Source organism: Megascapheus bottae, chromosome 3, assembly GCF_031878675.1.
Source record: "Megascapheus bottae isolate mThoBot1 chromosome 3, mThoBot2.hap1, whole genome shotgun sequence".
Taxonomy (NCBI): domain Eukaryota; kingdom Metazoa; phylum Chordata; class Mammalia; order Rodentia; family Geomyidae; genus Megascapheus; species Megascapheus bottae.
Window position 1 is genome coordinate 55,986,299 of NC_143511.1, and position 25,717 is coordinate 56,012,015.

General features: G+C 38.9%; 1 protein-coding gene across 1 annotated transcript in view; it reads right to left on the bottom strand.

Moving 5' to 3' along the window:
• The window catches only part of Lingo2 (leucine rich repeat and Ig domain containing 2), a 1,035,214-nt gene extending 1,031,345 nt beyond the window's left edge, over positions 1-3,869 (bottom strand). Inside the window, exon 1 of the mRNA XM_090330081.1 lies at positions 3,187-3,869. The gene's annotated coding sequence lies outside the window, so the exon portion shown is untranslated. The remainder of the gene's footprint in view (positions 1-3,186) is intronic.
• Positions 3,870-25,717: the final 21,848 nt, after the last annotated feature.

A 25,717-nucleotide genomic window follows, 5' to 3' on the forward strand; every position in this document is an offset into this window, starting at 1 on the left:
ATGGATAAAAAAAAAAACTGAAGAGTCAGTAACTGACAATCTGGCTTGCATGTAGTGACCTCCTCTCCTTGTTCTACAGGAAAACATTTCCACCTACAGTCCTTTCACAGAATATCTAGAGACGAAATGAAATCAACCCTAATGACTACCAGAGCCAGATAATAATCAGTTTTTAATTGGAGCACCAAGCCAATTAATTTGTGGCATCTTCCAATCAGTTCTTATTCTTGAGATCAAGTTTCACAGGACTCAAATGTTTTTCAGGTTCATGATATTCCTGGTCCTGTTTGGTATCATTTGAAATCATTTTTCAGAAGGGGGGTGCAGAGAGAAACATCTTCAGAAATGGAATCTCAAAACAGAATTGAGATGGCAACGCAGCTTTAGGATTATGATTTATACATCACATATATTCTTAATCCCAGCAGATCTTCTCCTGGCTTTTAGAAATGTATTTTAGACTCTTCACTATGTATTTGCTTTGTCAATTCAACACCTAAGTAAAGTATGTGTATAGAAGTAGATAACTATGGCTTTCCTATCACAACATTTCTTAAATCAAGTGCCTTATGAGCAATCCATTGGCCTGGAGAATTCAGTAAAATATTTATACTCCACCCCTCCCCCAGAGCTTTAGACAACACAATATGTGAGTGACAATCTTTCCAGAAATTTTCTCTGAGATCCTGTTAACTGATATTCTGAGATGGAAAAAAATCCATACAACTATTTATTTCCATCTCTACCAAATTGCAATTTGACATATAAAATATATTAATTTACCTAGTTACTTTAATCAAGTAAGAAATGGGCTCACACATAAATGACACGCAAACCACTTCCTACACTATCAACACTCAGCCCATTCCACCTTAAAATGTTAAGGAGAAATACCTGACCATAGCACACCACATTTCCCTGGCTTTCAGCAGGAAGTAGTGTTGTGTTCTCCCTTTTTCAAACTCCATCTGCACTGGTAATAATCCACACTACTCCATGATGAGGATAACTTATTAGAGAAGGTCTCCTGTTAGGATGTTAACCATTACTTCATTTTGGAAAAAAAAACTATATATATATATCTTCCAGCACATGTCCCAATATCTTGCAACTGCCTGATCTTCAGCTTTTCCACATATTCCAAGACCCAATACAATTTTGGTCTCCATGATGTGTTCTCAAATAGGTTTCATATCACAAGAGTTATTAATAGCCACCTTTTTAAAAACCCTCAAAATTATATCCCAGAGTATAAAATAAACACTTGTGATATGTACAAACCACACAGCACACGGGAAACACATACGCCGTTGACTGTCTGACAGCCAGCACAGTAATCACACAGTAATAGAGAGACCACGAGACCTATTATTCTTATTATTATGCTTTTTGTTGTTATTGCTTAGACACAACCATCACTGCATTCAGTATCCACCCTGTTTAAGGCAGTACCTATCAGACATTACATTTGTTAGTCACTTAAACAATCCAGCTTTTAATGTCAAAGACGGTGTGAAATGAATCCGACTTCTTCACATGATCTGAACTCAAGGCCATCTTCAAACACTCACCCCCACCTCTACACACACACACACACACACACACACACACACACACACGAGCTTCACTTCACCCTCCCTTCTCCTCCTGAATCCCTACAAGGCCTCCCTTCACTCTTCATCCTTTTCCCCCTCTCATCTCTCTCCCAAGTCTTTCAGCTGTTTGGCTGGGTGCTCAGAACCAACCCTTTGAGGAAGATCCCTACAATTCTCAATGGGGCTACTTCCTCACCAGAGGAAGACCAGGGCACAGGGGTGGGGAAGAGGGTGTGGCGCCCCTTCTCCTCCATCACACCCCATCCCTGGAGTATGGCACTCCCATCCACCACGACTGGGGAGGGGACCGTGAGGACTTCACGACGAATAACCACCCCCCTTCCCCATATCCCGCTCACCTCCCAGCAACCTAGACCAGTCCAATCACTATATGCAAGACAAACTTCCCTTTAAAGCCAGCTGGTATTCTGGGGAAAGGAGGAGGAAATAGGGATCGGGTGGAACACAGTCCGGGGAGCACCGTGGATGCAGACAAAATCACTCCGACTCCCCACTCCCTCCCACCTGAGCCTGATGAGCCTGGGCAGGGGAGAGGGGTAGGGAGGAGGGGCGGAGAGGAGAGCGTCGCCTCCCTGGGCTCACCTCGGGGCGCAGAGAAGGGGTCGCCTCACCCCCCCGAAGCGGGCTCCTGCTCAGGGCACAGCTCTCCACACCTCAGCCTGGATTCGGACCGGCGTCCGTGCGCCTCCACGCGCAGCCGGGATGCGCACCAGGACTGGGGGATGGAGGATGGCGGGGCGGGGGGAAGCTCACGTCTCCAGACCAGCCAGGTTCACCTCTCTCGGCCGCGCCGGCTCTGCCACCCCGCGGGCACGCTGGCTTCCCCGCGCGCGGTCGCCCCGGCTGCCGCCTGGTGCCCCCCACACCCAACGGTTCGGCGGCGCCCGCTGGGAGCCTCTGGCGGACGCGGAGGGAAGCGCAGCCGACCCGCTGCGCCCAGGCTCCGGATGCCGGCTGGCAGGGAGCCGGGCCAGGCGGCAGCGGCCGCAGCAGCAGTGGCAGCAGCAGCGTGGGCTGTGCGGGCCTTGGCAAATTACCGGACAGGATGCACCTGTCCGTCTGCTCCCCGCCTTAACTACCCCACCCCGCGCCCAGAGCTGCTTCTCCCCGAGCCTCGAGCTCTCCGTGGCAACGAGGGGCTGGGGTTGCGGTGCTAATGGGAAAAAAAATTCTCCCCCTCCCCAAATAAAGAAATACTAAATAAATACACAGGGAGGCAGAACCACCCAGCCCAGATCTGGGTTTCCCAGAGGATGGCAAAGTGTTTAGGGATGGAGGGAAGAGGCGCACCCGCGGGTTTCCAGCGGGCACGGTCAGCCCAGAGCCCTGCGCCCTGCTGGCTTGTGCAATTGTGCGCTGACACCTGGGGGTTGAGGGGGAATCGCCATAACTTGGTTTAACCCCTCCATCCCCCACCTCCCTCCACCCCACCCCGTCCCCGACCTCCTTTATTTTAAGTTATTCTTCTCACTGGAGACCACCCAATCCCTTCCAATGATAGTAATAATAATAATAATAATAATAATAATAATAATAATAATAATAATAAAGCGGTTTTGCTGTGTTTTACCTTGAGGCGCTCTGGATTCCCCTTCATGTCCTTTAAAAAAAAAAAGAATCCAAAAAGGCGAGGATGCAGCGCACGCGAGTCCAGGGGTCTCTTGCGTGGATTTCCTTAGTCCTCTGAGCGGCCGGGATTTCTTTTTTTTTTTTTTTTAATTTAAAAATGTATTCGATTTATTTATTTATTTATGTTTCCTTTCAAAGAGATCTGGAGGGATGGCATTTAAAAAATAAAGAATTTTAAAAAAAATGGTCGCGGTGGAGGCGCCTGGAAACCTTCCCGCAGGTGGAACGGGAGCCGAGGACCGCGTGCCAGGTGCCCGGGAACCTCCCAGACCCCGCAACTTGGTTGCCGATTCAGTCTTCTCCCCGCAAGCTGGTCCGTCCGGGGCCGGCGTTAGGCGGGGAAGGAACGGATTTCTCTGCCCCCGACACAAACCCCCACGTCGTGGTGACGGCTGTTTCTCTTTTCTCTGGGAAAATCTCGCTTTGCCTTTCCTCCCCCGGGCTCACGGGGAGCATGTGAGCTCCGTTGGGGTTAGGTGGCCGGCAAGCAGGGAGGTGGAAGGAGAGTCACTCCACACCCGAGGCGCACCGGCGGCACCCCTGTCTTCTGGCGCAGCCCTGGCAAGGAGGAGTCCGCGTGGAGGAAACTTTGCCCTGGAGCGGAGGTGTCCCCGGTGTCCCCAAGCCAGGCTCAGACTGCGGGCGCGCGCGGGGCAGGGAGCCGGGAAGGGACGGCAGGCGGACCGCCCGCTGCTGGGTCCCGGCGTTGCGCGCATTCACACGCTTCACACACATGCACCGAGCGCGCGCGCGCGCACACACACACACACACACGCACACAACACACACACACACACACGCACACAACACACACACACACACACACACACACACGAGCGCGCGCAGCAACACGCACGCCCAGCCCCGCGGTCTGCCGCCCCCAGACCACACAGGCAACAATCGGAAGAGTGAAAAGCCACGTTTCCCCCAGGGAGAGACTCGAACACTCCTCTCTGGTTAGAAGATTCTCAACCAAGCAGTTTCTCCTGGCAAGTTCCTCCAGCCACCGCCAGGACTCGCGCCCCGACGCGTCCAGCTCCGCCAGTGGCTGACTCCGCCCTTGCAGGCAGCTGTTTGACTGGATCTCCCTTGGCCTTGGGGACCACCCCTCCTCCCTCCAAGAGTGAGGTCCCCCGAGGACGGATTTAGGAGGTTCCCACCTCCCGCTACCCAGCCCACCTCCGCCCGGCCGCCGGCTGAGGGTTGGAGCGTCCGCGGTGGCTCTCCAGGGCGCGCTGGGGCTCCCCGAGGTCCTTAGAATAGAAGGGCCTCCATCGCGTGTCTTGGCTCCAATTTCGTCTCCAGTTGCGTTTCCTGCTCGCGGCTCCCGGGTGGCGTCTCCACCGAGGAGCTGGCCGGGTGGCGCTGAAAGGAGGTGGGGAGGCGTTTCCCAGGAAGAGGTGCTTGGCTGGCTCTAGAGTCGGGGCTCATTTTGCGTCTCCGCGTATATTGTAGAGTGGACGGTAGCAGGTGAACAGCACTGCCCGGGAAAGGGGGAGGGATGAGGAGTCCCGAGACCCAGCCCCTCCAAGCCCTCGGCAGGGAAGGCCTGAGTCCCAGCTCCTCCTTCTCCCCAGGCGTTGGTCGCTGCCCCGTGCGGTGTTCCCAGCCGGAAAAAAATTCTCTCTCTGGAGCCCTGGGGTGGTCCAGAAATCTCGCTTTTTCCCCCCCCTTCTGAAAAGGATCTTTCCTGTCAAAGTTTTCGGTTACTGGGCTGTAGGAATTAATTGCGTATAGAAAGTAAACTTGGGGCCATTGTTTTTTGTGGGTTTTTTGTTCGTTTGTTTGTTTATCTCGGTGCGCTTTGATGACCCGCGAAGTCTTCCCAGCGTCTTCAGCCGCGGAGCCTCCCTCCTGTCCCTCTATTTCTCCAATGCAAGTAGGGACGGCAGTGCCACCGGGGCCCACAGGGGTCTTTGCAAATCTCTAAGGCTTTGGATTTTCCAGCAGGATCAAATCAAATCAAATAAAATAACCTGCCAGCGGTGCGGCGTAGAGGCATCGCCGGGGTTTCTTTGCAGGATGGCGCAGCAGCGCAGGACTCCTCCTGGCTCTCCACCCTCGCTTCTCTGCCCGGGAACCCTGGGCCTGGGAACTGATCTTAAAGTTGGAAGTTGGCTAAGTGTGAGGAAGGGAGAGGAAGGGTGAGCACCGCCGACCGACCCGTGGAGATAGAGTGTCAAAACACTACAGCAAGAGGAGGATTTAGTGCACAGGAGAAAACGTGTGTTGGTAAGAGCAGAACTACTGGCAGCTAAGAACATTGAGATTTCCAAGGGGAGCTTTCAGCAACCAAGGTGGTGGAACGACCCCGGAGCGTGCCATCCCAACATCTGGACTTTTCTTCCACATCTTTACCTAAAGAACTTGAAGTGAAACCCTAAATCTATGGGGAAGAAGTGAACAGAACTTTCTGGTGAGATGAAAAAGTGATGAAATCAACACAGGAGAGAGGCGTTTTTATTTCCGTGTGTGTGTTTTCCGGGAGTGACTTTTTTTTTTTATTATTTATTTGATGTTTGATACTCGAGATGTGCTTTGGACAATGACCTGATTGCAGCGCTGGTACTGAACAGCTGAACTCCCTGCCAATCTGTACGTTGTCTGCTGGCCTCAAGGTTTGAATTCGAACACTTATTCCTAGTTAATGGATTCCTTTGCCTGGCACTTAAAGTGAAGTGGGAATAAGACTTACTTATAAGATAGGATTTTCAACAAATATCTTTCACTTACGGTTTCTGATTACATTGATGGACTAACAATTGAATGTCCTCCTAGACTGTGAGACATGAATTTCAGAACGGTAATCAAGAAAAATTCACAGTTTAGCTGCTCTGTCTGCCATTTCCTCTCCAACATGGTTCAGAGCTGAAATTCCTTTCTCAGTTTATGTTCACTTGCATATCATTGTCTGACTCTTCAACTCTCTTGAAACATATGTGCAAATGTGAATATCCACTGAGTTTATATTCCAAGGGTACCATCAATGCTTGATAATGTTATGGAAAGTCATGGACCAGCCAGGGGTGGTCTTTTGTTTATCTTTCATTTTACTTTACAAGGCTGTAAGCAGCAGGAACACTAAATATGCATCCTGGTATTGATACTTAAGCTCCCTTCATAAAGTAAAAGCCTGAGTACTTACCATATCACTTCAGGAAGCAGTTACTTTACTCCTCTTCTGAGAATGCAATCCACAAATGACTGTTGGCTCTTCCAAAAAATGAAACTCTCATTTGTTATTTGTTATACAAAAGGAAGATAAAAGCACCTTTAGTAGTGCCTTTTTCTACATTGCTCTTATAAAGAAAAATAGTTGACAATTAACAACAACAACAAAGTAAAGCTCAGGATCAAAGAATTTTCTCCACCCTCCTCACTTTTCCATGTTTATACAATGGAAAGGGCAGTACTGAAACCCAAAGTACTGTCAGAGCCAAGAACTTTCCATGCCCCATTGGCACCTCCCAATTCAAATAACCACAGCATTGTTCTGGTGTGGCCCCTGCTTGCTTGCATTTTGAGAAGTTACAAGTGAAGGAAGCCTGAAAATTTTCTGTAATTTAATTTTTTAGATAAAAAGAGAAAGATTATATTTTATTTCTAGCTATCATTAAGATTATTCAGAGAGGAAGGCCTTTTTATGCATTTTTAAATTCGGGAATTATGAGAAAGTTTTATTTTTTTAAAGAACAAAAAAAGTATCTGAGGGGGGATGGGATTACATTAAAAAGAAACATAGCCAGGCCAGGTGGCTAGTGCCTGAAATCCTAGCTACTCAGGAAGCTGAGATCTGAGGATCAAGTCAGCTCAGGCAAGAAGGTCCACATGTCTCTAATCTCTAATAAGCTAGCCAGAAAAAGACAGAAGCGGTGCAGTGGCTTAAGTGGTAGAGGACTAGCCTTGAGCACAAAAAGGTTCAGGGACAGTGAGTTCAAGGATCAGGACTAGTTAAAACAAAAACCACAAAATTAACACATACACAATCTTTCTTTACTCAAGGTACTTTTGTTTTTGAGTAAATAGTGATAAAAAGTGTGAATTTGTATACTCACTCTCTTTACCAGGAAGAAACTGTAGTAAAATACCTTTAGTGTGGTCTAGCAAAACAGCATTCTGTTTATTACCTACAGTTTAAACAAAAGTTTATTTCTCATGCTCTGGGGGCTACATCTAAGGCCAAGGTAATAGCCTATTTGATTCCTGTTTGTGGCTCTCATTCTCTCTTTAGAAACAGCTCTTTCTAACGCTGTCCTTATATGTCCTTCTTTTCAGTATAGAAACAGGAGGAAAGAGATTTTTATTCTTAAACATATTTATCTTGTCATGAAAGTCATACCTTCATGACCTATGTGTACAACTAATTGGCCTCCAAATGACTCATCTTTAAGTACTGCTATACGAGGTGTTAGGATTTCAGTATATGGGTTTATTTTTGGAGCATTTAGCTCAGAATAGGAGTTTATTAGTTCTGATTGTCAATTGGAACTCTTCTGAGTAAACAGATGATATTTGTCAGGGTAAATATTCACCTGGAAGAAGGAACCTGTCTTTGAAATATTCTTCCATTAGGAGTATCTACAAAGAATAGCATCAGGATTGTAACTGGGTTGTAACTCCCTGGAGAACAGGACATATGCTGTCTAACTTTGAATTATAAAATGGAGATCAAAAGGACCAGGAAATGGGTCTCCATAAGAAGGAAGGGGGGGTGAGTAGAAGAAGGAAGGTGAGAAGGGAGTAGGACCCAGGCAAGGAAGCAATGCCTGAACTACAGAATTGAGAAAAATAAGGGAAGAGGCTGGCCAAAGGGGGCGGGAATGACGATGTTGAAGGAATGACACAGATCAAGATACAATATATATATATATAAAATATAATATATAACATAATAAATATATGATATATATGATATAGTACGTGTTAAATGGCTAAAATGCAACACATAACCTAAAAATGAAGAAAAGTGAGGTAAGGAGTAAGATACTGAAAGCAGTGACATTGATCTAGTAGTACAATGTTCATAAACAGCTTTGTTGAATAGGGGTTCCTTTGTTTCTACTTAATGATATGGATGATTCAACCACTCATTCAACACATCTCCTTGGGGACAGGGAGACTTATCTGTTGCAGGAAGATGAGAATTGCAGACCCATGTTTAAAGAACCCCTTGTTTGAACCCTTGGAATTCTTCAGCTTCCACTGATATTGCTTCTGCTTTCATATTTATTTCAGTCTTATTCAAAAATTACAATACTGTAAAACAGCTCAAAAGTTTCTGACTTTAAATAATGGCATAGTGAAGCCATAGCCACGGCCAGTTATAGACTTGTCATCTCTCAGGTATATTCTAAGAGGACTACATTGTTTGATTGATTTAATATGGATAACTAACCAATTAATTATTATGAGTGAGAGGAAAAATTGTACAAAAGAACATAATTTGCAAAGATCATAGAGCAAGCTGGTTGTACAGACAGGATTTGAAACTTGGGTGTCTCTAACCAAAGCCAAGATTTTTAAACAATATTATAAGGATCGATTCTGGTTCTAAGAAGGTTTGTAGGGGTAGGAAGCTGTCCTTACTGTTCAACATAGGCTTTCCAGTTTAGAAATGACACATAGTTCCTAAGTGAAAAAAAATATGGATTATCTAATTTTACAATCACTCCACGAGTTAGACAGTATTATTCTCATCCTCCTGTGAATGATCAACACTAGCAGGATCGACTCCTCAGACTCACTGACATTTAATATAGAATTATTTAGATACAGAATCTATTGCTTAAAAACACTATGGCACATTGACTTTAACTCGCCCTACTATTTTCAACTACATTGTATTGTTCACAACTATATCACTTGCTTAAAATTCAGCCTCAGTGCTGGTGTTTCAACTCAAAATACATACTGCAACAAGTAAACACAGACCAAATATAGAGTTGGAATAAATGTCTTTCTAAGCAGTTGAAATGTGTGTTACTGGGTGCTGGTAATTTTCCACTTGCCATCCTCTGAAGGTAAGTGGGTATCCTGGTGACTATTTTTGACATGCTTTTAACAACAGAGGAAATCAGAGAAGGTAATATGGACAGAAGAGAATATAAAAATTATTTTCTTTTTACAGAAACTTTAGCCCATTTCATTTCTTATATAGAAGTCATGCTTCTTGTTTCCAACCATCTCTCAGTCTGTCAATCAGTAGATTGATAAGCTATTATGGAAAATTTCAGAATACCATTCTAATTTGCTCATGAAATGGCATGAAACAACCAATAGAACGCTTTTTATTTCCACACAATTAAAATTTCCTTATTTCTTGAAACCTCCTAAGAAATTGTTGATCAGAGTGGCAGTTGAAAGATGAGCTTAGTGTTATTATCTAGATAACAACCATTGATACCCCCCCCAGATAAGTCCAACAACTATAACATTTACCACAAATGCATCTCTGTGAAATGACTAGTCTACAGTCTTTGATATTAGATACCTTGGTTTGGAATTCTGGCTCTGAGAGTGGCTTGTTGTTTGAATTATTCCAAACTCAATCAAAGAGTGTTTTAGAAACATACAAGAAGATGTTGCTGAATGGACAGAAGTGTCTGTCATAGGACCATATGAAAAGAGGTTGGTCATTGACCTGTGGTGTCATTGGTAGTTGACAGAACATTAAGAACTGGAACATGTAAAAGGAAGTTAGCTTATTAAGATTATGCCCAAAAAGGCAGATTGAGAAATTAGCTCTTCCTCTTTCTCTTTCTTTGCTACCTGTCACACATGAGGAGGAGTCTTTCTCTTCCGGAAACAGTATCAATCATGGACTGAAATCATGAACCACAATAAATTTTCCTGTTTATAATAATTTTTTCTGTCGGTCCCAGGTATCATGCAACAGTGATGGAAATCTGATTACTATAACCCTCTGAATCATTTTTATGAAGGATAAAGCAGAAGAGTGGATATAAGAAGGAGGTACAGTAAATACCTCCTATAGGAAAAATTGGCACAAATCTGAATATACAAAGAGGCATAAATCTATATAAGGTACAAGAAATGGTATTACAGGAAGATAGAGATAGAGAATTTGTTTTACTTGTAGCAACTTCTAAGAGATTTCAGACTGAAGTTTAACAAAGCTAACAACTAGCATCTCCAACTATGACTATTTGAGGAGGCAAGACCTCTAAAGAGACAATGGAGGTAAAAGGAAGCCATTAGGATGACCTGAAATCTCATGTGGCTGTTATCCTTATTAAATAGAGTAACAAGACATGAGAAAAGGTATCAATGTTTGCAAAGTAATGCACCTTCTATCTGGTGAATATAATGTAACCCTTCTATTAATTACAATAAAAATATATGGGAAAAAATCAGTAACAGTCAGAGAGATATTGCAGCTGCTGGGCTATAGAGCAACAGCCCTGTGACACAACAGCAAATGGACAGTCATGGGCAAGCCAAGTTGAGGAGCTTCAGAATAATAGGCCTCAGTCCTTTTGACCATCTAAACTATAGACTTCCAGTCTACAGTGAAAAATAAAGTTCTGCTTTTTCATTCACCCATCATGTGGCATTTTGTTTTAGCAGCTCTATTAAAGCGATGAAGAAGAAAAAAAACATGAGTAGATAGATGAGCCTGGAGGAGTGAACTGGAAGCCTGTTGTGACATTAATCAATTCACTCCCATAAGATCAAGTTAGAGGAAGAATGAAGGAGATTAAACTTGGCCAATTAGCCATGGAAAATGTTTCCTGAATTATGACAATGAATGCAGATGTGGAATGAGGCAAAGAGACTCCAGAGAAATGAGAATGGTAGAAGAAACAGAATTTAAGGATTGATTAAACACATGAGTTACGTAGGAAACGAAAAGAATCAAGGCTCGATGGTTTCCCTCATTCATCATAACCAGTAGAAACCTTGGGCTCTAATAGCAAAGATTTGCAAAAGAACAAAAACTTGATACAGAAGGCCATATAGTATGAAGCTAATTGAAAGGACCTCTAGGATATTGAAACAAAAGCCATATAACGAATGATTGATGTCCTTTAGGTGCTATGTTATCTCTCATCTCTTTTGCTGTTCCTTTGTTATCTCATACTGTCGCAATATCTCACTTTGTTATTTGATATATTGGATACATTTGTATTTGCTTACTTGAAATTGGACAGGGAAGGAGGGAAAACCAAGAGGGGGGGAGGGGAGGGTAATGGGGACCAAGACATGTGGAAGGGTATCAATGTATGTGAAATAATGCACCTTCTATCTGGCAAATATCATGTAACCCTTTTATTAAATACAATAAAAAATATTTTAAAAAATAGTCCCCTTTTTCCAGAATAAGAAATTAAAGAATAATAAAAAGGGAAAAGGATGTGCTGTTATTTTTGTGGTTGTTTATTTTCACTGGTGAAGTGTTATTAAGTAGGACTTGGGAAGGACTGAATGGCAAATACAAATTGATGCATAAAAAGTTCAAATCAACCTCAAGAACACTGTAAAAAAAAGTCTTAAGGCAGTAAGTGTTAAGTACAAATGCTTGTTTAACCATAAAGATAGGACTATGAGTGTAAAGAAATGAGATTCTCTAAACTGAAAGAGTAAAAAGAAATCCATAAAGATTGGGCTTGGTTTTCCAAAGATGTAGTTTTTGACAATGTAAGGTTGAAGCAAAAAGAAAACAATGAATCACAAATGAACCAAGTTTAAGTTATAGAATAACTATTTATACACAGAAAGTAAAATATAGATTGAAACAGACTACTGGTAGAAGCATATTTCATTGTAATTTTGAACTTAAATTTGACAATGGTAAAGAACCCTGAATTCTAATTTTATAATTATTTTGATTATTTTATTCATTTATTATTTTCTCTGAAACATAGATCAGTAAGGATTGGGGTTAGTTGTCAGTCATTTTATGACTTACATAAAATACAGTCTCAAGAAAAATCTGTCATTAACAATTGACAGCTTGTAGAGTGACTTTGTTTGACCAAAGATCATTGGATATTTAATACATTCCCTAAATCACTTTTTATCCAAGAAGTTTTCAGAAACTTCAATCATTGAATAGAGTAGCATGAAGATGGGGCAAAGCCAATCTGAAGAATGTTTCAAAATTCCTTTAAGCATATCTTTACCCAGTCTTCAGTCAGTCACGGGAACTATATACAGACAGAAGGAAGTGTTCTCTTTTGTCTATGTGGCAATATGACTAGATAATAATTAGAGAACTTTGGTTGAGTCCAAGGAGAAAAGAATATTCAGGTTAAAAGTTGTGTATTTTATACTACACATAATTGTTTACTTAAATTCTCTGTCTTATGATTAATTCATTGGAATATTATTTTGGTCCTTAAATTTCTATGATTGTGTTTAAGCTTTGTGTTCTTTTGTCTAAAATTATAAGCATTATTTTTGTTCACTAAAATTTGAACTGATTTGCATAGTGTCAGATGTTAATATATCAGAACATATCGCTTTTATGTGCTTTTCATTTTCAAGTGTTTTTGTTAATAAAGTATGATAATATAATTTGAAGCCTAAATCAGTAATATCCTCAAGTGATGATACCACATTCTGGACTTCATAGCAGAGCAAAGCAGGTTAAATTAAACAAACATTGATTATCTTGAAATGTTATAGCTGCAAACCTACTTTAAACAATGGATTCTGATATTCCCTCTCTCTTGTCTTTATATTTACCAAATTCTCTCCATAGAATATAATTCTGAAAAACAAATGCAACAGTGATACTTACTAGACAGTATGTTAGAAATAAACTTTACAACTCTGGAAGAGCAGTTCAGTGGGTGGGGGAATGAGAGAGGGAGTGACACTGCTCAAAAAGAAATGTATTTATTACGTTACTTATGTAACTGTAACCACTCTGTACATCAACCTTTCCAATTTAAAACATTGTGGTGACATTTTACTCTAAATTCAGCAACATAGCATAAAACACGCACACATACACACACACACACACACACACACAAATTTGTCATTAAATTGAATGCTGTGTAACACGCCTCAACTCTCTGCCAGTTGATGTTAGGCTTTCCAAAGCTTTCTGAACATCAAGAAGACAAAGTATAGCTTCCATTCCAAGAAGAGTACTGACAGTAAGATGAATGAGAGCTTTTCTGAATGAGTGCCAACATGCAAGTGTTCTTAGTGAGGAGATAAAGCGACACACTTGGTGAGTGTGTTGACAAATTTCAAAAAAGCAATGACCCACTTGCCCAGTTCAGTAATTTTTTTTGGAAGAAGAAAGAACTCATGGTAAAAATGTTAGGAAATGCTTTTTCATTTATTGTTCTAGGATAAATGTGGTTGCTGGTGTGTGTGTGTGTGTGTGTGTGTGTGTGTGTGTGTGATTGTTAATTGTTACTTAATCTCTTTAAGAAAATATGAATCGTTTCCAATGTAAAAACCTTAAATATCCCCCCAAAAAGTTTACGTGCTGAGACATCTGTTCAAGTGGAGCAGGGTATCATAGAAATAGAATTTCTTTTGTTTCTCATTGGAGTTCAAACTATTGACTTACAATATGACCCACAAAGTCTTTTTTCATGTATTTTTTATTGTAATTAATAGAAGGTTTACATAATATTTGCCAGATAGATGGTGCATTAACTCCCAAACATTGATACCCTTTCACATGTCTTGGTCCCCATTTCTCTCCCCCCCACCCCAACCCCTCATCTTGTTTTCCCCCGTTCCCTATCCAATTTCAAATAACCAAATACAAATGTATCCAATATATCAGGTAACAAAGTGACATACTGTAACAATATGAGATAACAAAGGGACCGCAAAAGAGATGAGAGATAACATAGTACCATAAGAACAACAATCACTCATTATATGGCTTATGTTTCCATATCCTAGAGATCCTTATATTTAGTGTCCTACTATATGGCCTTTTGTATCAAGGTTTTGCTCTCTTGCAAATCTCTGCTATGAGAGCCCAAGGTTTCTACTGATTATGACAAATTAACCCTCAAAAATCAACTGCCTTCCTCTACGCCAACAGTGAGAGGAACGAGACAACAATCAGGAAAGCAACTCCTTTTGCAATAGCCTCAAAGAAAATAAAGTACCTAGGAATTACCTTAACTAAGAATGTAAAGGACCTTTTTGATGAAAACTTTAAAACCCTGAAAAAGGAAATTAAAGCAGAACTGAGGAAATGGAAAAACCACCCATAGTCCTGGATTGGAAGAATCAATATCGTGAAAATGACAATCTTGCCAAGGGCTATCTACAAATTCAATGCAATACCCATCAATATCCCAATGTCATTCTTTAAAGAAATAGAAGAGGCAATCCAAAATTTCATATGGAATAATAAAAGACCCCGTATAGCAAAACACTTCTTAGCAGAAAGAACAGCGCAGGAGGAATTACAATACCAAACTTTAAACTCTATTACAGAGCTATAATTATCAAAACAGCTTGGTACTGGCACAAAAACAGGCCTGAAGACCAATGGAATAGAACTGAAGACCCAGATATTAAACCACAGACCTATGGCCAATCTTTGACAAGGGAGCCAAAAAAATAGAATGGAAGAAAGATAGCCTCTTCAACAAGTGGTGCTGGCAGAACTGGTTGAGCACATGCAGAAAACTAAAGTTGGATCCTTCTTTGTCACTCTGCACTAGAATTAACTCCAAATGGATCAAAGACCTGGAGGTAAAAGCAGATACATTGAAAACTTTACAAGAAGGAATAGGAGATACACTAGGTCTCCTTGGCACAGGCCGAAACTTTCTTAATAAGGACCAAGAATCACAACAACTCAGAGAAAGACTGGATAAGTGGGACTGCATTAAACTGCAGAGCTTTTGTATGGCAGAGGACATAGCTAGTAAAGTAATTAGGAAGCCTACAGAGTGGGAGAAGATTTCACCAACCATACAACAAAGGCCTCATATCTAAAATATATCAACAGCTCCAAAAATTGAATCAATCCACAACTAATCTCCAAAGTAACAGCTGTCCCATTAAAGATGGGCCAAAGACTTAAAGAGATTCTTCTCTGAAGAAGAAACACAAATGGCCTATAGACACATGAAGAAATGTTCAACATCTCTGGTCATAAAAGAAATGCAAATCAAAACAACTCTAAGATTCCACGTCACTGCAGTTAGAATGGCCAGGATCAAGAAAACTAATAACAACACATGCTGGAGGGGATGTGGCCAGGAGAGATCACTACTACACTGTTGGTGGGAGTGCAAACTTGTTCAACCACTGTGGAAAGCAGTATGGCAGTTCCTCAAAAGACTAAACATCAAGCTCCCCTATGACCCAGCAATTCCACTACTTGGCATTTACCTAATCATTCAGAAAAAAAGACATACTAAATCCACTAACACAACAATGTTCATTGCAGCACTCTTTACCATAGTAAAGATATGGAACCAACCTAGATGTAACTCAGTTGATGAGTGGATCAACAAGATGTGGTATTTGTACACAATGGAATTCTATGCTGCTGTTAGAAAGAATGACATTGCCCCATTTGTTAGGAAATGGAAAGACTTAGAAAAGATCATATTAAGTGAAGTAAGCCAGACTCAAAGGAACTTAGATTCAATGTTTTCTCACAAAGTCTTAAAAGGCAGGTGAATGTACAGAGAGGTTCTGATTTGCTCTTTCCTCCTTCAAAACAATACCCTAAGAGCACTTGATTCCTTTATGTTACTACACTGTTGGTGGGAGTGTAAACTCATTCAATCACTATGGAAAGCAGTGTGGCAATTCCTCAAAAGACTAAGCATAGAACTCCCTTATGACCCAGCAATTCCACTCGTTGGCATTTACTCAAACGTCCAGAAACAGGGACCTATTAAAGCTACTAGCACAACAAGGTTCATGGCAGCACTATTTACCATAGCAAAGATAACCCTCAATAGATGACTGGATCAAGAAGATGTACTTATACATTGGAATTCTATGCTGCCATCAGAAAGAATGACATCATCCCATTTGTAATTAAATGGGAAGTCTTGGGGGAAAAAAAACCATATTAAGTTAAGTAAGCCAGACCCAAAAGAACATAGGCTCAATGGTTTCCCTCATTTGTAATAATTAGTACACATCTAGGACTCTCCTAGCAGAAGGTTACAACAGCTCAAAACCTGGGTATATAAGGCCATATAGAATAAATGAAAGGATCTCTAGGATATGGAGATAAGAACTTTATCTTGTGTGATTGTTGTTCTTAATGTAGTATGTTATTTCTCTTCTCTTTTGTTGCCCTTTGATTAATCTCATATTGTTTCTGTATCTGACTTTGTTACCTGGTATATTGTATATACTTTTATTTGTTCATTTGAAATCAGAAAGGGAAGTGGGGGAAACAAGATGATTGGGAAGGGGTGGGGGAGGAAAATGGAGACAAAAGCATGGGAAGGGCTATCAATGTGTGAGATATAATGTACCTATGATCTGGTAAATGTAACTATTACTCTTCTATACATTACCAAACAATAAAGAAAAATAATTATAAAAAGAAAAATTTGATCCCTTTAAAGGAATTGATTATGGCAGGTGAGAGGTTAAATGGCTGAGTATGTGAAATATAGTATAAGTCATCCAGAATAGAACAGCTTTTTAGTATTTTTGTATACATTTAGGGTATATAATATATGTATTTTATTTTATTATTGCAATATAACCAGGGGTTACAGTTATATTTGCCAGGTAGTAGGTGCATTACTTGTCACACATTGATACCCCTTCTCATGGTTCTTTTCCCCATTTTCCTCACCCCATCCCCTCCCAATCATCTTGCTTCCCCCCATTCCCCATTTCAAATAAACACATAAACCTATATACCAGTATGCCAGGTTAAAAAAAAGTCAGATACTGTATCAATATGAGATTAACCAAAGGGCAAAAAGGAGAAGAGAAATAACAATACCTTCAGGCTACAATATATTTTCAACTACAAATATATATTCTGAAATTACTACATCCAAATTAAGGCATCTATTTCCATGTGTGTGCGTGTGTGTGTGTGTACGTGTATGTGTATTGTAAGAGCACCTGAAACACTTCAGCAAACTTTGTTAACAGGAGCAATGTATGATGTGATAAAAAGGGAATTTATTGACCAAAAGGTACTACATTCAGCTACCACTCAGGGTTTGAGTGTTTGCCTAACATAAATGAGAGACTGTATTTTATCTCTATATAATGATATATATATATGATGAAAACACATGTAATGTACAACATGTTGATGATATAACTCATACTTTAAAAAGAGCATACTGTATTCTGCTCTATTTCCCGAGAAACCAGATATATACCACAAACTTAGATGACTTCACAGTTTGGGTCTGGAATATTCCAAAAACTCTAGTGGATTATATGAATTTGTACATGAATACGGCCATTGTTGACCCAACTTAACATTACTTCTTGGTTTCTGACATTGTTCTATACTTTTTGAAAATATGTACCAATGTAAGTTGTTTTCTTAGAAAGCAACACACAACCATAAATCCATTACCCATAAGGAACCACTAAGATCTTGAAGATGATTTACATCTAATTATATGTCATCCTATCTTGTACCTAAGCCCTCCTCCTGCCCTTGTCAGACATCATCTTAATTCCATTCTATAGTCATTATTTGATTTTCATTCTATTTATGCTATTTATCTATATCTAGGTACAATTTTATTTTGTTCATTTGTTGAACATTATAAAAAATTATCACACATATAACAACTCAGTATATAACAATATATGATATATAGTTGAGATACATTTAACAACTCTCACATATAAAATCATTTATATGTATATATATGTATATGAGAATGAGAGAGAGATAGTTTTATAGTTTTGACCATTGTCTGCTCTATTATGCAAACATGTCACAATTCATCTGGTCTCTCATGGTAGCATTTTGGTGACATTTTTATCTATTGTGATGAATTCTGGTATAGACTCTTTTGTATATTTGTGTATGTTCTCTGCTGTACAATTATGAGTAAAACTACAGATCACAAAGGATAAGTTTTCTCAACAATAAAAGACTATTTTAATTCCTTTAAAGTATTTGTACACATTTACAAGTCTAGCAACAATGTATGAAATAGCATTTGTTTTCAAAACACCTCCAAAATGAAACTATAGTCAGACTTTTTTTGTTATCAAAAGGATATGAAATGGTGGTTTAATGTGGTAATTTCATTTCATTATCTGTGATGACTTATGGATTCTCAACATCTTTATATGTTTGTTAAACATTATTATGTCTTCTTCTAAGGAATACTTGTGAATGATTCTTGTTGACTTTTAGTGGCTTGTTTGTGGTCCTATTGATTTGTAGGTATTTTCAGTCTATGCTTAGAATAGTTTTTCACCACTATAAACACAAAAGTATCATTTATAACTAAGCCTACTTGTTATTTTGTTCTTTTTTGGTTTTAATTTGAAATAATCTTGACAAAATGATCCAAGCTTAAAATAAACTGAACTACTAAATGGGACACATTAGAATCCTTTATCATTGTTAAAGGAAACAATGTCCTATCAAAATGTCTGGCATTTTATATTTCATTTACCTAAGAGATAATCAAAGGAAGATTAGTGCTGTAATAACTCAGAATCAATCATTGCCAGCAGCAAGCTTAAGTAGGAAACGTGAATAATATTCAACATTTCCATGGCTGAATTCACAGTTTAAGGTGATCATCATTGTGACACTTACTTTTACAACCATAATTTCACCATAAACAAAACACTCTTCCAAAGAAGATGTGTCTATTATTTCTACAGCATAACAGTTCATTGAGGCTATCACTGCTTGTTAAAGTAATTGTGCCCCTTGTGAGATAGCAACCACGTAGAGAGCACAACTGAAAAACAGGATTTGGTTCAGCCATAGAAATATAATGGACACAATATTGAGGCAGGATTTGAATATGGATATGTAATCTATATGATTTTAAAACATTCTTCTAGGCTATCTATATCTCAATATATGTATTATAGATACGCTGAGAGCTATTATGAAAAACACAGTGATAGAATTATCTTCCATAGGCAGGTTTATATATTTTCAGATAGTCTCAAAACAGTTACTGGTATCTATCCTGTCTCTCCTGATAATGATCTGGTTTCCTGTTAAATGTCTGAGTCTGGTAACATATCTGGATAGTAAGTAAATATCACAAATGTTCTGGCTCTATAATATAGATTTGTGTCCTGTTATTCAGGACCCCTAATTTTGATTATTTAACATCAACCATATAGGAAGTAATTTATATATTCATCTAATAATTGAAAACATTCTTTAAAATTACCTGGAAACAGAAATTTATTACATATGCCATGGACTCCTCAATGAAAATTTGAAATATGTTCTCTGGTTTTAAGACATGTGCTATACTTGAGGATTATTTCCTGATTTAATAAGAACAAGGATTTTCTTTTCTCCCATTCTTATATTTTTCCATTTATGTTAAGCACAATAAACTGTAATATCTGCCATCAGGCTTCTAAGCACTTCAATATAAAAGTCAGTTCTCGCCTTAAGACTCTTATCTTCAGTTAACCACCAGGAAACTGGAAGTCTTGCTCTGCCTCAGTGATAGAGTGCCAGCCTTGAGCTGAAGAGCTCGGTGACAACAACCAGGCCCAAAGTTTAAACCCCACAACTGACAATAAAAACGTAATGGGAAAGAATAAAAAGAAAAAAAATTGGCTTTCTGTCTCGGTCTATCTGTCTTTCTCAGTAGGTAGATGGAGAGATACATAATAGACATAGAGAAATAGATACATAGATGAATGGATAGATAGGTAAGTAGATCAGTATGTTAGAACCTTCCTAAATGTTACAAAAATAACATGTGTATTGAAACTGTTTCTTTTTATCTTTCCCAGTATAGTTTCCAAAGTTCAGCCAAGAAAAATATTCTTATATCCAAGTGTCACACAAAAAAGGAAAATAATCAATTCAGCTGCCTTTCACAAATTTTGTAAGTTTAACCAACTCAACATTCAATGAGCTCTTCCAACTCTAGATTAGAAACTGACGTGAATAACTGATACTTTCCACTTACCTTTGAATGCAATTGAACTAAGGCTTCTTGAGAGAGAAGGTGGAGGAGAGGGAGAAAGAGCCAGTTTCACCATTGCTGTGCATACAAAGGCTTTGGCAAATAGAATATTGCTAGTGCACGCTTTGTGGATAATCAGGAATTGGAGGGTATATGAGAATGCACCTGTACAATCAGTCAGAAGACTCCAGAGCAATAAACACTTGAAGACAAGGGTGTGAAAATACCAGGAGAAATACAATAGAATGAAGAAGAGGAGAAAGAGGAGATGGATGAGGAGTAGGAAGAGGAATAAAGGTCAGTTCTGGTAGATCATGATTGTAATCCTGACAACTCAAGAAGAAGAGGTCTGAGGATTGTGGTTTGAAGTCAGACAACGTAGGAAATCTAGGAGACTCATCTCCAATTAGCTACCCCAAAACAAACAAACAAACAAAACAATGCTGGATATGGAGCTTTGACTCAAGTGCCCAAAAGCTAGATTTAAGCAAAAAAAAGTTCAGGGATAGTATCCAGGCTCTCAGTTCAAAAACCCTTCATAACCTTTTCTCAGTACATATGTTTGTCAAAATTTGTAATTTAAGATTTTTTTCCCTTTTGCAATATATTCATATCTTTTCAAAAGCAAAATCATATTTCTGACAATTTTTCCACTCAATCTTTTCTCAATGATCTGGGAACATCTGTCAAAATTTTAATCATCAAAGAAAATAATATCTCCAGCTTCCCCAGGGAGAATAAGGAATAAACTCAACTTGCTGCTTGGCTCTAACTTCAAACCTATTGGCTTTCATGAAAATATAAAAATTCGAATTTTTTAGAGAAAAACCAATAGTCACTGAAATTGCCAGATGAATTTAGATTGAAGGATATGTGATAAATATTGCAGTCAATTCTTATTAGTTTTCCATTGTGTTGATGATAATGTGGGTTGAATTTTACATTTTGGACATTTTTATTAGTGTTCATTAATTGTACAATACAATGTGTTTTATTATGGCATTTTTTTCCTTATAAGCATGAAGTACTTGTTTTTATACCACTTATTACTGGCAGCTAATTCCTATCCACCTCCCCAAAACTTTCTCTCCTTCAGTGGGTTGCTTTTAACTATCTGGAAGAACACTATATCTTTCTATCTTTGTAAACTTATTCCCTGAATGTAATGTCATGTAATGGATACTGATTTGTTGCTTACTGATCAATAAAGCCATTCAACTTTATTTAGGAGAAAAAAGTCAGTTCTTGCTTTGCTTTATTTGAAAGAAAATATGCATCTCAATAGGAACAGAAAGGTTGATATAAACAAGGCTCACACCTGTAATCCTACCTATTCAGGAGGCTGAAATCTGAAGATCGAAGTTCAAAGCCAGTCTGGGCACCAAAGTCCTTGAGACTCTCATATCCAATTAACCATCAGAAAACTGGATATGGTGATGTGGTTTAAATTAATAGAATGCTAGTCTTAAGCTGAAGAGCTCAGGCCCAGAGTTCAAGCTCTGTGATGAACAAATAAGAAACAAACAAAAAACAGCAGCAACAAAAAACAAAGACCCATACATTGTTTTGTAAGATGTTCTGGACTTTTCTCAGAGTTAATCATACTCTTCAGTGATCTCTTCATATCTTCATCTATTCCTAGTGTGCTTGCTTAGTTGTTTGACTCCTGGACTAGGCTGTCTCTTGAACTCTGTGATATCAGAGTTACACATATTGACATTTATTTCTCTATTTTCTAGCAACATTTATGGCACATAGTGTGTGTTTATTAAATATATAAATGTCTCTTTGACTTGCCAAAACAATGTTTAACTGTTATTTTGTATTATGTTATAGAGTTGTTTTCATATTTTAGTGCATATCAAATTAGTATGCTGTATGTATTCATACTATGGTGAAACTAATTATAACAGTTGCTTATGATCATAGCTCCCTCTTTTGTTTCTTATCATAGAATTAGCCTATGCTGATGGAAGGGTCAGACTCTCTGATAGTTGGAGTAATCTTATGTGCCATGATTCAGGTGACTAATTTCCAAGACAATTAGTGATTTATAACTTCTCATGGTTTCTAGTGCCACTCAGGCTGAAGACTTCCCTTTAATTGTCATGCTTCATAGAGCAAAACCTTGATACAAAAGGCCATATAGTAGGACGCTAAATGAAAGGATTTCTAGGATATAGAAACATAAGCCATATAATGAATGATTGTTGTTCTTAAGGTACTATGTTATCTCTCATCTCTTTTGCTGTCCCTTGGTTATCTCATATTGTTACAGTATCTCACTTTGTTACCTGATATATCAGATATATTTGTATTTGGTTATTTGAAATTGGATAGGGAATGGGGGAAAACAAGGTGAGGGGTGGGGGTGGGGGGGGAGGGAAATGGGGACCAAGACATGTGAAAGGGTATAAATGTATGTGAATTAATGCACCATCTATCTGGCAAATATCATGTAACCCTTCTATTAATTACAATAAAAAGTATATAAAAATAAAAATAAAAATAAAAAAATAATTGTCATGCTTCACCATCTTTTGTTTAATTAAAGAATTTATTAACATTGAGATTTACATCCTATTTCAAATGATATGTTTAACAAACAAGTATTCAAGAAGGGAATCTCTATATAAAATCACTAGCACTTAGATTTTAGAACATAATTAAAATTATGGTGAGGTTTGTATGTCATGGATACATATTAATCTATGTAAAATAAAACATTATGTCTATAGAGTCATAAATTTTTATGTCTATGTAGTTGAGTTTATATTTCCAATACCATGTCCATAGCACCAGATATACAAATACTGAGTCCTCGCTCTTGTACGGTTTGGATCTAATAGCCATATATTAAGGATACCATATGCCTTTTGTTCCTTTGGTCTTAACTTGTCTCACTCAACATGATTCATTCTAGATTCATCCACTTCCCTGCAAATGCCATTATTTTATCTTGTCTGTTGGCTATGTAGAATTCCATTATATATGTATACCACATTTTTTATGTCCATTCATCTGCAGTAGGGCATCTGGATTGTTTCCATCTCCTGGCTATTGTGATTAATGCAGAGATGAACATAGCTGAGCAAGTGTCCTTATCATATCCTGGGTTATGATGTTCAGGGTAGATGCCCAGAAGTGGTGTGGTGGGATCGTAGGGAAGGTCTATTTTCAGTTCTTTAAGAAACCTCCACACTGCTTTCCAGAGTGGCTGAACTTGTTTACAATTCCATCAGCAGTGCAGTAGGGTTCCTTTTTCTCCACAACCTCACTAGCATCTGCCATTCTCCGAGTTGAAAATCTTGTCCATTCTTGTTGGAGTAAGGTGGGGTAAAGGTTGTTTTTATTTGCATTTCCTTTATGACCATGGATGAGGAGCATTTTCTCATATGCTTTTCTGCCATTTTAACCTCTTCTTATGATGTCTCTGTTTAGTTCCCTTGCCCATTTAGTGAATGCTTTGTTGGGTTGGGGGGGTTAGTTTCTTGAGTTTCTTGGATATTAAGCATTTTTCTGATGTATTATTGGTAAATATCCTTTCCCAGTTGGTTGGCTGTCTTTCTACTTTAGTAGCTATACTTTTATCTGTGCAGAAACATTTTATTTTTAGGTAGTCCCATTTATCGAGTCTCTCTCCAATCTGTTGTGACCTTGGGATTCTGTTCAGGAATCTTTTGGCTCTGCCTATGAGTTCCAGTGTCTCTCCAACTCTATCGTGTAGGAGTTTCAAGGTTTCCAGTGTGATATTGAGGTCTTTCATCTAATTTTTTTTTTGCCAGTCCTGAGCTTGAGCTCAGGGCCTGAGCACTCTCCTTGGACTTTCTCAAGGCTAGAGCTCTACCACTTGAGCGTTTGCACCACTTCCGGCTTTTTTCTATGTATGTGGTACTGTGGAATTGAACCCGGACCTCTGGGCGTGCTAGGCAAGCACTCTACCACTAGGCCAAACTCACATCCCCTATGATCTATTTTGAGTTAATGCTTGTGCATGACGAAAGGCTAGGGTCAATTTTTAGTTTTCTGCATGTGGCTGCCCAGTTTTGCCAGCACAAATAATTCAATAGGCTGTATTTGTTCCACTGTGTATCTTTGACTCCTTTGTCAAATACAAGTTGAATATAGGTATGTGGTTTCATTTCTGCATCTTCTATTTTGTTCCATTGATGTTCTGACCAATTTTTGTGCCAATATCATGCTGTTTTTGTTATTATGGCTCTATAGTAGAGTTTGAAGTCTGGTATTGTAATACCACCTGAGTTACTCTTTTTGCCAAGAATTGTTTTGGCTATTCTAGGTCTTTCTTGTTCCATATAAACCTTTGGATTATATCTTCTATTTCAGTAAAGAATTTCTTTGGGATTTTGATGGGGATTGAATTGAATTTGTATATCAATTTTTGCAGTATGGCCATTTTCAGTATGCTGGTTCTCCCTACCCATGAGCATGGGATGTCTTTCCATTTCCTGGTATCCTCTTTAATTTCTTTCGTTATGCTTTTATAGTTTTCATTAAATAATTCCTTTACATATTTGGTTAAGTTAATTCCTAAGCATTTTACTCTTTTGGGGGCTATTGCAAATGAGATTATTTTTTTAATTTTGCCTTCTCTTTGATGCTTCACCATCTTATACTCTTGCATTATTTATTATGTGTATGCTAAATCAACAAAATGACAGCCTGAAGAAAGTATTATTCCTTTAAATTTACTGTTAGAGGTCTTCCAAATTTGGGTAGAGGTAGAATGATATTTTTATGGGCTAAGCTTTTCAAACGTTAGAATTTATAGGTGTATTTTGCTTATTACTGATTCTCAAATCAAAACAATTAAATTGTTTTTTTATTCCAAGGTGGATATCTCTAATCTTCTTGCAATAATTTAATTATAGCCCACTTCTAATTGCCTTTCCACTTCTTTTTAGCTCTGTAGGATCACACCATCTCTATTATAGGTACAAGAAGAAAAATATTCAGCTCTGGAGGGATTTAAATTTCTAAGTTCACTGAACTACATTACAAAAGCAATTGTTAAATGTGACTTCAAGATTTCCTCTAGAAACTGAGAAATTATAGAAGAACTAAGAGAGATTAAAAAGGGATGAGCTTTGAGAAATAAGTGGAATAGGAGAGGACTCAGTCACTGAAAACATAGCACATATTGTTTGGTTAATATTTTTTTAAATTCAGAAAATAGAAGAGGTATTAATAATCTACATATATTGTCCAAGAATGAATGAGAATACACTTTTTAAAATGTAATATTATTTTTGTTATGAAGATGTACAAAGGGGCTACAAATTCTTAAGTCAGGTACTGAATACATTTCTTTTCTAGACAATGTCACTCCTTTTGCATTCCCCCAGATTCCCACTCCCA